The sequence below is a fragment of the Panulirus ornatus genome, chromosome 20, assembly GCF_036320965.1.
Source record: "Panulirus ornatus isolate Po-2019 chromosome 20, ASM3632096v1, whole genome shotgun sequence".
In the NCBI taxonomy this organism is placed as follows: Eukaryota; Metazoa; Arthropoda; class Malacostraca; order Decapoda; family Palinuridae; genus Panulirus; species Panulirus ornatus.
The window spans coordinates 12,898,730-12,910,742 of NC_092243.1; positions in this window are offsets into that span (position 1 = coordinate 12,898,730).

Genomic DNA, 12,013 nt, shown 5'->3' on the forward strand with positions numbered 1-12,013 from the left:
ACGTGCTCATTTGTGATCTCTTCATATATATATATATATATATATATATATATATATATATATATATATATATATATATATATATATATATATATATATATATATATATATATATAAATATATATATATATATATATATATATATATATATATATATATATATATATATATATATATATATATATATATATATATATTTATATATATATATATATATATATATATATATATATATATATATATATATATATATATATATATATATATATATATATATATATATATATATATATATATATATATATATATATACCATAGGAAAATCTTTATAAAGCAACATTTGGTAGAGAGAAAAGTTCACCGTTGACCAGAACTGGCCATTCCTGGACTCGTTCACAAGAGGCAGAGACTGCGTGAGGTGCCTCCCAGACCCAGGATGCAGGCGACGCCCAATTTCTCCCTGACTTGTTCAACTTAAAACCTTTTCCTCGACTCTCACAATCCACCGTTTTCTTCTTCCCTTTAAAACTGTGTCTTTTCTTGTCGGCCAAAGGTTAATCCTTCACAAGACCTGACGTGCAAAGCTTAGCTTAATAGCCTGTGGATATCGCAAGAGTTTAAGGGGATTCTTAATTAAAAGCTTATCTCTTATGACAGCACTTTTGCTTGAAGCATTTTATTTAGTATGAAGCATAAGTTTCAACGGTAAGCTGCTGAGGAAAATTTATTGTTCTTAGATAATTTCCTCGTCATTTTTCACTTAATTCTGTTAGACTTACGTAAAATTCATATTATGGAGTCGAGGGATTCAACAAAAATCTTTTTAAGCGCCAATATTGAAAAAGAAAAAAATCTTGAATTTACTTACTTTTCCAACTCATAGACGAAAGAATAAAAACTGGTCTATAGTGTGAGCAATTATGAAAATTTATAAGATCAATATTTTCATAAACGAGGAAAGATTTTAAAAAAAAAAAGGAAAGGAAATGATCTAGGGCAAAGAAAAATGTTGAAGGAAAGAGCTTACTTATGAAGGCCCAGCACTGGCTCGATGATAGACGCACCTCTCCAGAAGTTAAAACAATTTTTTGATAATAGTTACGAAGAAATTTCCTTACCTTAACACGTTTATCAACAAATGAGATACGCATACAAGTAGAATCAAATGATCAGAACGTCAATGAACATGCTTAAGAAGTCTGTATACCACACGCTCATATCTAGTCAACCATTCCTAGCCTCGACCTTCAAGCCACGCAAAAGATAAAGAGTCTTCGAGCACTGTTGTATTTTCCCGGATCCTGTTTCATTAATCTCTTGTTATTCCCCCGAGCTACACGGATACTAGGAAAAGTTTTGAGGCGGATACTATGTACTGGTAAATGTTGAATCACGTGCAGGTTTTCAGGAGAGAGAATATATATATATATATATATATATATATATATATATATATATATATATATATATATATATATATATATATATATATATATATATATATATATATATATCCCTGGGGATAGGAGAGAAAGAATACTTCCCACGTATTCCCTGCGTGTCGTAGAAGGCGACTAAAAGGGGAGAGAGCGGGGGGCTGGTAATCCTCCCCTCTCGTTTTATTTTTAATTTTCCAAAAGAAGGAACAGAGAACGAGGCCAGGTGAGGATATTCCCTCAGATGCCCAGTCCTCTGTTCTTAACGCTACCTTGCTAACGCGGGAAATGGCGAATAGTATGAAAGAAAGAAAGAAAAAAAAAAAAAAAAAATATATATATATATATATATATATATATATATATATATATACATATATATATATATATATATATATATATATATATATATATATATATATATATATATATATATATATATATATATATATATATATATATATATATATATATATATATATATATATATATGTATATATATATATATATATATATATATATATATATATATATATATATATATATATATATATGTGTGTGTGTGTGTGTGTGTGTGCGTGTGTGTGTATGTATGGCATTCAGTTGCTTGTGCCGTCTCAGTTAACGTGAGAAAAAAAGAACGATACAGACCCGACTTCAAAGCATTGCCAAAACACTTTGGATTGATCGAGACATTTAACACAAGAATCGAGAGGCAGGGAAAGAGGCGTTATGGACTTTAACTCCACGGAGGGATATCAGGAGCATCATCATAAACCTACCTCCCGAAGCTCGATGAAACAGGCACAAGTAACACTAGCGATTGAACTCACACCAGAAGTCGCTGGGAGCCAGACTGTTCACACTGATATACACACACACACTCAGCAAAGTTATCACATCAGCTGGACCACTGTAGCTTGGGAGAAACAGAGTGTAAACAAGCAGTCTCGTATGAAAGAGCCATGCGTGATTATCATGCTCTGTGTCTTGTATGGGACTTTTGTGTCCCCCATCTCTATACAGCAGACGACTGAAAGAGTGCACTTGAATAAGTTCCCAAGATATCGCTTTGCCTGTGGAGAGATGAGATGAACGAAGAGATCATAATCCCTGACAGAGGAAAAAGGATTCGAAAGGGTAACACAACTCCAGTAAAGACTGAGAAGAGCAATCGTATGCTTTAAAGAAATCTAATAAAGATAAAAAGAAAAAAGAATCGAGGTACAGAAGTAGTATCGTCAGAGATCAGTTTATACCCTGGTACATTGGCAAAGACACCTGCTCTCTGAAGCCTTGTGAATAATAGATATAAGAGCAAGTAAAAATGAGGATAAGAAAAAACAAAAAGCAAAAATGATTTTTGAATAAGGACAAGACACAGCCAGGGGAGAAAAGAAGAAATTCGAGAAGCTAGTCTCGATACCTTTTGAAATACAGGGAGAGTTAGAACTTGTCAGAAAAAGTGGACCAAATTTAGAAAAACAAATCTATGTGGAGACAAAATAATCATTCCACAGTAATTCTTAGAACCATACAGACTTAAAAGTAATCTATATAGTGTTAAACTCTGTACATATAAGAAATACTAAGAGAATAACACCACAGTGCTCAGTGATCGAGAACAAAAGATTCTAAAATCGAAGAAAAACAACCCCGAAAGTCATATCAACTCACCAGACCCCCAGCCTCTTTATCTGCCTCGGCTATCATCACATTAAAGCCAAAAAAAAAATCCCGTTTAGATAAAGAGAGCCAATACGCCCTTAATCTCCTCCACTCGACAACCGTCGCTGTGGCACATAATTTGCGATTTCATTCTTCCAGACGAGCAGTACCATGTAACAGAGATTGTTATGATCAGAGTGGGTTGTTATCGCTCCGAGAGAGTGTTTGGGGTGAGTGATCTTTCCAGGAATTCATATTCAGTCGTGTACAGTTCTGACGTTAGAATGCTTCTTGCGTCGCAGATATATATATATATATATATATATATATATATATATATATATATATATATATATATATATATATATATATATACACGAATAAAGTGCATAGAAACGCGCACCTTCATAGAACATACAAACCTCCAACAGCCAGGATCAAACCCGGGACCCCTGTGCAAGAGGCAGGAATGCTAACCAATAGCCTATGGGCCTGGCCCATAGGCTATCGGTTAGCATTCCTCCCTCTTGCACAGGGTTCCCGGGTTCGATCCTGGCTGTTGGAGGTTTGTTGATATATATATATATATATATATATACATATATATATATATATATATATATATATATATATATATATATATATATATATATATATATATATACAATTTATTTATTCAAATACCAGTTCTATGTTTTCCTCAGTAGTGTCAGGAACTGATGAAGTAGAGCCTCATTCACCTACATCCATTTTCTAGCTGTCGTGTGTAATGCACCGAAACCACAGCTCGCTATCCACAACTAGGACCCACCGACCTTTCCGTGGTTTCCCATGCTTGCTTCATATACTTTGGTTCAGTCTACCGACAGCGCGTCGCCCCCTGTATACCATACCGGTCAAATTCTCTCTTATTACATGCATGTCTTTGACCCTCCTACATGTTCAGGCGTCGTGACTTCAAAATATTTTTCGCTCCATCCTTCTCTCTCCAATTGTTTTGTCTTGTTCCCATCTGACACATTATCCTTTTCGTCATTCTCTCTCCGCACTTATTCTCTCCACATGTCCAAACCATTTCAACACATATATGTAATATATGTATATGAGGAGCTGAGTGTTGGATGATATCTGATAGCATTTCAAATGTCCATAGCTACGATAGGAGAGAGAGAGAGAAAACAAAAGATAGATATTTCTGCCGGTCGTCTATCCTTTTACTTTAGCTTGATCGTCTGCTGGAGGCGTGGTAGAGCTGAGAATAGTACTGAAGGTGTGGCAGTGAGGTAGGCTGGACAAAGTTACTCCTCCTCTGGAGTGGTTCCTAAACTTCCCTTAGTGCGGTGAATCTCCACGATTCTCCTGTGTTGTGTGCGCTACTCTCATACGCTAAGGCTTCTATGTCGTGAGGTAATATCACACCAAAGGTCTGACGGTGTAAGCTTATGTCACACCAAAACTCCTACACTGGTGAGGTTGTGGTGTATGAAAACCCCTGTGTTGGGGGTTATATCAAAGCACGTAAATACTGTGAGATTTTGTCACACTAAAGCTGTGGGTTAGGTGATTACATCAAGCTAAAGCTTCTGCGCTGGTGAGGTTATGACACACCAAATCATCTGTGTTGTGTGGTAATATTACACTAAATCTCCTTCATTATATGGTTACGTTACACCAAAGCATCTATGTTGTGAGGTTATATCACACTAAAGCTCCATCATTATGAGGTTATGTCACGCCAAAGTACCAGAGGTCTGCAGTCATGCCACACTACATTTCCTGTGCAGTAAACTTATATAACACCATCAGATTTCCAGTCATATCCGCCCGTGAGTTCTCAGTCGTTGCTCTCAGTCTCCAAGAACATCCGGGAATCCTGCAAAAAAAAGGTTATAAGAATTATTCCAATAAAAAGCTATTTTTCTTCTCTCTTGTTTTCTTTCTCTTATTCATGACTTCTAGGTTCTCGGCTGACCCTTAAAGACGTGGGTCGCGAGATCTTACCTAAGATTGCTCAAGGGTTACGTAAACATCTCCAGAACTGTAGAAATAGGAACATACTTTGCATAAAGAGCGTCAGGAGTGTATGTTGGCGTGGATGGATGGGCCATGGCTACATTGTCGTTCTTCCATGTGGTGGCACCATACACCATATTTCACAAAGAAAAAAAGAAAAAAATCCTACGTACCAACAAAAGGATTATACAGTATATTGAGAGAAAAAAAGGGGGAATTATGATGATAGATGTCAAATATCCCATGAACGATTGCATACATCAACAGAGTTGTGTGAAAAGTCATTTCCATAATATCCAGCGAATGACTTAGATACTTCCAAAATATCCAGTGGGACGACCTCAGTCTTTCTGTAATTCACTAGGTGCGACCTGGGAGCTTTCACATCCAATGGTGAAGACCTGTGTCCTTCCATAGCTTAGGGGGAAGGTCTCTTTCCTTCCACAGTCCAGTGGGAAGAACTTGGTCCTTCTAAAATCCATTGGGAAGACCTTTGTCCATTTTAAATCCAGTGGAAGGACTCTGGGCCCCTCCATGATCAACTGGAGAGAATTACTTTGTTGCTCTAGTTATTTTTGTCAATGATTCTTTTCATTCTTTTTCCCACTTTATTCCTAAGGTTTCTGCTCTCATACACCATAACGACCGTCCTATCTCAGTGAAGCTGAGTAAAATGGTAGGGGGATGAAACACATCCCTATAGATCTTAATGCGGTTTCTAAATCCTATTATTTCTGTCCCTTTCTCCTCTGTCTTAAACATCTGTCTACGCATTGCTCCTGCAGGATTAAACACAATGACTCTCAAATAAGGCTCATACTGTCGTAATCAGGGACTTTACGACTATTTCCGTCATACTTACCCCTTCCCCTCTCCTTCTTTTCAGCTCCTGTCTTTTATAACACTTACTCATTTGCTCCATGAATATCTAGTAATTGTACACAGGGTAATAATGAAATGATAATGAGAAACGTAAATGCTTGGCTCTCCATTCTCGTTGTTCTTTGAGTTCATTATCCTTCCTTCTTTCCTTCCTTCAAAACCTTAGAAGAATAAAGAAAAAGCAGAAAAAAAAAAACCTGTAGGCAAGGCTATGTATGGAGCATGGGGAAAGGAATGGCTGCCAGCTTATCTGGAATTACGGTATCAATCCCTTTGTTTTGGGTTGACAGCACGTACATACGTGTCTAGGGCCTGGAGAGACATATCTCTGAGGCCTCGAGTGAGAAGAAACTGGAATTGCCTTATTTTGGTGTTCAGTTTATAGTGTTTGACGAACGGATGTGTGATTACTGTATGTGATTACTAATCGTGTCTTACGGTGTGAGTTTTACACTCATGTTGCCCTGGCGATTATCCTTGTGTATATATATATATATATATATATATATATATATATATATATATATATATATATATATATATATATATATATATACACAAGGATAATCGCCAGGGCAACATGAGTGTAAAACTCACACCGTAAGACACGATTAGTAATATATATATATATATATATATATATATATATATATATATATATATATATATATATATATATATATATATATATATATATATATATATATAAATATATATATATATATATATATATATATATATATATATATATATATATATATATATATATATATATATATATATATATATATATATATATATATATATATATATATATATATATATATATATATATGCTTCGTCTTTACTATTATGTGCGCACACACACACACACACACACACACACACACACACACACACACACACACACAAACTCATGCAACGAAATTCTCAAAGGAATTTTGTTTTGTAATCTGTAAAACTGATCTATTGATCCAATTTCGGACAACATTTACTTAATTGGAAATTGACAAAAAAGTACGCAATGTATCCAGCATGAGAAATTTCTTTTGTTGAATTACAGTCAGAGATTTTATTCATTGAACATAAAATAGTTATCTTTTTTTGGTGTGGAAAAGTTGCGTTCCCACATTTTGCAATTTATTCCATGGGAAAGTAATATGTTTGTTCCCTGGCGCCCGGCCCTCTAACCCTGCCATACACATCTCTTTAATATTGGACTTACATAATAATCTTTTTGTTTCATTCTTTCTTCGGCACTTGCATCCGGCAGGTACACGGGTCATGTCGTGAAGGCAGTATGAAAGGTGTGTTCTCTCTCTCTCTCTCTCTCTCTCTCTCTCTCTCTCTCTCTCTCTCTCTCTCTCTCTCTCTCTCTCTCTCTCTCTCTCTCTCTCTCTCTCTCCCACCCTGAATGCTGGTTCGAATCGCTCTCCCTCGCCGCCTGCCTCTTTCCTTCCCTCCAGCCAGCAAGCCAGGCAGGCCAAGCATCTCAAGAACCTTGAGCAAATAAACCCATTGTGACTCGACAAAAAACCTTCCCTGTACTTAAGGCTGGAGTGCAAATGAACTTCATTTATGCGGCGTCCTCAGCCTTGGGCACCGGGGCTTTTCAGTGCTCTTAGGCGCTGTGTATGTAACCCCGTCTTATCAAACCCCTCTCGCAGGTCCGCCCACCCGCCCGTGTGTGTGTGTGTGTGTGTGTGTGTGTGTGTGTGTGTGTGTGCGAGATCAGCCGTAGGAGACTGGTCGTTGGTTCCTTCATTCGTTCTCCATTCATATCCTCGTTTCATTTCTCCTTTTCCTCTCGGGGATTCGTAGTTAAACGAGGTGTATGAGAGGTTTTATTCACCGTGATAAGGTTAATGATGCAAGCATTTCCTCGAGTCCTGAATAAAATGCTTATGCTGAAATGTTACTTTATTTTGGCCTCTGAATGGCAGTGGTGAGGTCAGTAGCCCATCTGAGGGAACGTACGCAACGAGAAGGACCAGAGATTCTTATGCGCTTAATGTGGCTTTCGGTTTAAAGGCATAATCTTTTTTACAGGGATGGTTGTAGCCTCGTTAGTGACGGTATATTGGACGTTAAGTGTGTGGTTTTTAAGATCACATGAATCATGTATTGCAATAGTGGCTGCAGGATACATAAATCATATATTACAATAGTGGCTGCAGGATACATAAATCATATATTACAATAGTGGATGCAGGATACATAAATCATATATTGCAAAAGTGGCTGCAGGATACATAAATCATATATTACAATAGTGGCTGCAGGATACATAAATCATATATTACAATAGTGGCTGCATGATACATAAATCATATATTACAATAGTGGCTGCATGATACATAAATCATATATTACAATAGTGGCTGGAGGATACATAAATCATATATTACAATAGTGGCTGCATGATACATAAATCATATATTACAATAGTGGCTGCATGATACATAAATCATATATTACAATAGTGGCTGCAGGATACATAAATCATATATTACAATAGTGGGTGCAAGATACATAAATCATATATTGCAATAGTGGCTACAGGATACATAAATCATATATTGCAATAGTGGGTGCAAGATACATAAATCATATATCGTAATAGTGGCTACAGGATACATAAATCATATATTACAATAGTGGGTGCAAGATACATAAATCATATATCGTAATAGTGGCTACAGGATACATAAATCATATATTGCAATAGTGGCTACAGGATACATAAATCATATATTGCAATAGTGGGTGCAAGATACATAAATCATATATTGCAATAGTGGCTGCAGGATACATAAATCATATATCGTAATAGTGGCTGCAGGATACATAAATCATATATTGCAATAGTGGGTGCAGGATACATAAATCATATATCGTAATAGTGGCTGCAGGATACATAAATCATACATTGCAATAGTGGCTACAGGATACATAAATCATATATTGCAATAGTGGCTACAGGATACATAAATCATATATTGCAATAGTGGGTGCAAGATACATAAATCATATATTGCAATAGTGGCTACAGGATACATAAATCATATATCGTAATAGTGGCTGCAGGATACATAAATCATATATTGCAATAGTGGTTGCAAGATACATAAATCATATATTGCAATAGTGGCTGCAGGATACATAAATCATATATTGCAATAGTGGTTGCAAGATACATAAATCATATATCGTAATAGTGGCTGCAGGATACATAAATCATATATCGTAATAGTGGCTACAGGATACATAAATCATATATTGCAATAGTGGTTGCAAGATACATAAATCATATATCGTAATAGTGGCTACAGGATACATAAATCATATATTGCAATAGTGGTTGCAAGATACATAAATCAAATATCGTAATAGTGGCTGCAGGATACATAAATCATATATCGTAATAGTGGCTGCAGGATACATAAATCATACATTGCAATAGTGGTTATAATCCCAATAAATCCTGTTAGTTTCAAGCTTTTGTGCCAGTTAACTTAGAGTAAAACATCTGGCTCAGCTGATTAGGTCAGAACTGAAGAAATACTTGTGACTAATCGGTTTGATTAAACAACTCAAAAGCCCCTTTTGTGGAAGTGGTATACAGATCCCCCTGCAGTTTCGATGGTGCGCTCCAAACAGAAGCAGGCAAATGAAACACTCATTTTGTTGAGTTTCTCCACCACACCGTTCTCCTTTTTTGTCCATAAGCAATGACGCAGCCTCGTGAAACTGATTTCTCACTCACGCTGTAAATATAGAGAGCCCGGTAACACCAGTGCTGCTAATGGATCGGTGTGCATGTATTGGAGGTGATGGAGTTTCATCTTAAAGGTTGTTGGTGGCGGAAGGCGCAAATGACAATGTTGGAGGGAGATAACCTCAGAAGTTGTGACTATCGATATTGGATTATGTGATGGTGGTGGAGATTACAGATGAATATGATGGAGATCTTTGGTGGTGAAAGTCTACGACTGATTCAGCTGGAGCTTGATAAAAGCGGAGATGGTGAAGTTGCGACGGTGGAGGTCTAACGACTGGTAATGATGGCGATCGTTCTTATGGTGATTATGAATCGTAGTGTTGGAGACCGATGGTGATGGTGAGTGTCACAGCCAATGGCATTGCTGAGACTCTGTTGATGGCGGAGATAAAGACTGATGGTGAAGCTGCGTTTGTTGCACGTAACATATTAGATCGGCTAGCAATATATTACTTGATGGTTTCCACTCATACGTGTGTCTTTACAAAGACACCACGACAGTCATCCATCTGCTCATAAATGCTACTTGTGGTTCACATATCATCAGTTGTTGTTTCCTAATGACACGACTCGGATAAGAAGCCCTGGTGGGAAACTGTAGAAACTGGTCTCTGAGTATGGGAAAGTATGTGGTAAGAGAGAGTTAAGTGTGAGAGTGAATAAAAGTAATAAAATAAAATTTTGCATGGAGAAGAGGGATAGGTTTGTTGGAGTTGTCAGTCTGATTGAAGAAAACGTGGAGAAGGTGCGTACTTTAATCCCTGGAAGCGGACATGGAAGCTAAAGCGACCCACAGTATGATTGAAGGTGGCAAGGTCCTGGGTGTATTAAGGAGCCTGTGAAGAGATCACTGACTGCAAAGGCAAAGATGCGTATGTTTGGCAGTGTTGCGTAGATGTGAAGTGTGGGACCAAGAAGAAAAACTACGGAAGATGGTGGATGATTCTGAAAGAAATGCTTTAAGTGTGTGAGGAGTGAAAACTGACTAGGTAAGAGATAACTGTACTAGTAAGAAGCGTGTATTTCGAAAGAGCTCATCAGGATGTGCTGAAATGGTTTGGACATACAGAGAGGCTGAGTGAGAAGAGGCTGAAAAAGGATGATCATGTCAAAATTGGAGGGGACAAGGAGAAGGAAGATACTGAATTGGAAATTCGAGCATGATGTGAAAGACGGTTTAAGTGTTCGGTGCCTGAACATGCAGGAGGGTGTGAGGCATGCACGGGATAGAACGAATTGGAGGGGCATGGTATACAAGGAGCAATTCGCTGTTCATAGGCTGAACAAGGGTAGATGAAGCGATTAGGGGAAATCAAGGAGAGGGTCTCTAGGGCTTAGCTATGGAAAGGGGGCTCTGGTTTCTGTTCACTGTACTTGACAAATAGACAGTAGATACGAGCATATGTGGCCATTCTTCGTACGATTACAGGTTCTTCATCGTAATTCTTACAGTTACTTAGAAAATGGCCTCCACATAAAACTTTTGAGTGGGGGCCTCACGTAAAGTCTCACATAAAATAATTTGCAGCTCGGGTGACACCATGGGAAATGCTGTAACAGAAAACGTGGATCAGGGTGTAATTTTCTTCCTTTGGTTGCAGGGGACGCAACACAGGCGTGTCGTAGGTAGTTTATGCCGCCGGGAAAAGCCAAGAAAGTGGATAAGAATTGTTCTGTTTTGTCTCGGAGAAATGCTTATGGTACGATATATCAGCCACGCTCAGAGGATTGTGTGTTGGCGGTGCCTGGTGTGTGTGTGTGTGTGTGTGTGTGTGTGTGTGTGTGTGTGTGTGTGTGCGTGTTTGTGTGTTTGTGTATGTGCTGTATGTGTGTTATGGGGAAAGAGTTTTGCACTTGTGTTGCCCCGACCTCATAACCTTGTGTGTGTGTATATATATATATATAATATGTATATATATATATATATATATATATATATATATATATATATATATATATATATATATATATATATATATATATATATATATATATATATATATATATATATATATATATATATATATATATACCTATGAGTCCACGGGGAAAATGAAACACGAAAAGTTCTCAAGTGCACTTTCGTGTAATAATCACATCATCAGGGAGACACAAGAGAGAAATATAACAGTCAGTTGATATACATCGAAGAGACGAAGCTAGGACGCCATTTGGTAAACATGTGATTGGACAATCACATGTTTACCAAATGCCCTCCAACGGCAAGGATTCG